This window comes from Macrobrachium nipponense, chromosome 46 (assembly GCF_015104395.2).
Source record: "Macrobrachium nipponense isolate FS-2020 chromosome 46, ASM1510439v2, whole genome shotgun sequence".
Taxonomy (NCBI): Eukaryota; Metazoa; Arthropoda; class Malacostraca; order Decapoda; family Palaemonidae; genus Macrobrachium; species Macrobrachium nipponense.
Window position 1 is genome coordinate 12,150,640 of NC_061106.1, and position 2,500 is coordinate 12,153,139.

Sequence of the window (2,500 nt, forward strand, 5' to 3'; positions counted from 1 at the left end):
GCACTCGCGGATTCTGTGAAGATACAGACAAGGAAAACTGAAATTAACGAGATAAAATTAAAAGGTCCAGAAATGTGCAGAGGAAACGTCTGTCTTCACAGCGAAATGTTGAGTGTGTTAGAATTCACCCGAAATGTGGGCGATCGAAGGGAAATACAAGAGTGAAAGTAATTCTAAGGAAAGAAAGATTGAACTATGTTTCCACTGCCAGCGAGGAAAACTGACAGTTTCTGGGGTTGAAGGAAATTGGACGAATAGAGAGAATAATGGCGAGGTCTCACAGGTGACAGTCAGGCAAAGTTAAAATCTGCTAAAACCATTTTTTCAAGAATTAGAAAAACGAAAAGGTTGAATTAAATGACTTCTCATTGCGAATGTAAAATCTGCTAAATCCGTTTTTTCAAGAATTAGAAAAACAAGAATGAATTAATGACTATTATTGCGAATATAATGATGAATAAATATAATGAAGAAAATCTCAATACGCATTATGAAAAGCGTTGCAGTCTCACAGGCATCTGGGAAAAAATCCGCCGATGACGGTAAAATGAGTCAAGATTTAAAAAGTAAGCTGAGAAAGCCACCCGAAGCACTGAAGCGGTACTAGATAAGGAAATTCTTCCGAATAAGTTGAAATACTCGAAGGCAAACAAAAGCTCAGTTTTCAGAGAAATGAGATTTTGATATTCCTTTCATCATACCGAAACGCAGATGTTTTTTGCCTACAGATTTTCCGAGAAGCAGATGTGGGATGCTAAGGGTTGGAACGATAAGCTGATTCGAATTCATAAGATGCTGCCGGAGCCGATGCAACAGGTGGACTGAAGTTAGTTTGTATTTGTGAAACAACGTTGCCGAGTAATTGGGCATACCTAACCCGGCCCCCGCCCTACAAAAAAAAAAAAAAAAAAAAAAAAAAAAAAACATGAAAACACGCTTTTATCAAAATGCACTAAAAATAAATAATAATTTTTTGAGACACCAGGATTTTCTTACAATTAATCATGTCTACAAAAATAAAAGCCTGGGTGCCAAACATGGAAGAAAATGCTACCAAAAAAGAAAGATATTTTTTATTTTATGTAGCACTTCCTTCCATGTTTGGCGTTCAGGCTGTCATTTTTGTAGATATCATTAATTGTAGGGAAATCCTGGTGTCTCCAAATATTTATTGTTTACTTTTCAGCGCTTTTTTATAAAAGTGCATTTTAAATTCTTTTTATTATTTTAATTGGTTTTATTTTATATATTTTAGTTTTGACAGAAATTTTAACATGAAATTGAACGTGATATCCTGTCGAGCCAAAGAAAGTTCGACAAAACCGTAGAGTATTAGCTTATCCTACCGAGTCAAAGAAGATATGAAAAATCGGTTTCATACAAATCCTGAGATACTGGGAAAGGTCTCAGTTGGGTCACTAGAGGCCACTGCTGACCTACAAAACATGTAAGGTTGTATTGTCACCGGGTTCAGAGTAACCATGCACAATTTCAAGTCCATCAGACGAAGGGAACAGGTCAAAAAATTAGTTACAAGTTTTGACCCAAACAGACAGACAGATGCAGAAATTAGGTTAAATAAAAGCATGTAACAATAGGAAGCGAGAACTGAGTCAAAGGAGTGAGTCCATGAGGATTCGTAGCGTGAATTTTTCTTTCTGCTATAACAAAACCCACAAAAAGTTTTATGATGTAAGTAACACGGAGAAAAAAAATTCTAAAAACATTCTCAGTTTGCCTTATTTTAACGGATTTTAAACCATTAAATCATTGTTAAAAGCCTTTAAGGTCAACCTTGTTTTTTCCTATGATAACACACCAAAAGGAATGTTAATAAAAAAATGGCCCCAGGGAAAGCAACAACATAATATATAAGATTCAATGTATGGACTGCCCCTCCTTTTATCTCGGACAGTCGAGCAAGGGCTTAGAAGTAAGATTGAAACAGCATAAATATTCTCTCAAAACTGGGCAAACATCTAATATAATATTAATTCATTTAAGTGAAAAAAACACCAGATAAATTGGATTGGTAGCTCAGTAATTGCAAGATAAAAGATGTCTTATCACGAAATCTTTTAGAATCTGCCATAATACAACTTACTTCCCATTGTAATTTTAATATTAGTCGTGGACTGTTTCATTTAGACCCTTGTATTTGTAACATGTTTAAGAATGACCTCAAAGATATAATAACAGACTTAAATACAAATTAGTTGCCTTAGAGATATTTTCTTTGTATATGTATGTTTAATATGTTTTGTGAATAAGTTTTTGTTTACCAGAGATCTGAATGTGGTCAGCTGTCGCCCTGTATAATCCTGTAATTGTCTTGTCCCTGTGTGTGAGCAGTTGGACTTAATCTTTTTGTTCTTAAATTGTACCTACGTTTATGCTTGTTTGGAAAGGTTACTCATTCTCCAGGTGTGTCGGATTCAGGGTACTAATCTCCTTATAATCCTTATCTGTCACTTATACAACCTCTCCTGTACTCTGAATT

The 2,500-nt window shown here is 34.9% G+C and overlaps 1 protein-coding gene across 2 annotated transcripts in view; it reads left to right on the top strand.

The window, feature by feature from the left end:
* The window catches only part of LOC135214561 (uncharacterized), a 253,595-nt gene that overhangs the window by 222,291 nt on the left and 28,804 nt on the right, over window positions 1–2,500 (top strand). The window lies entirely within an intron of this gene.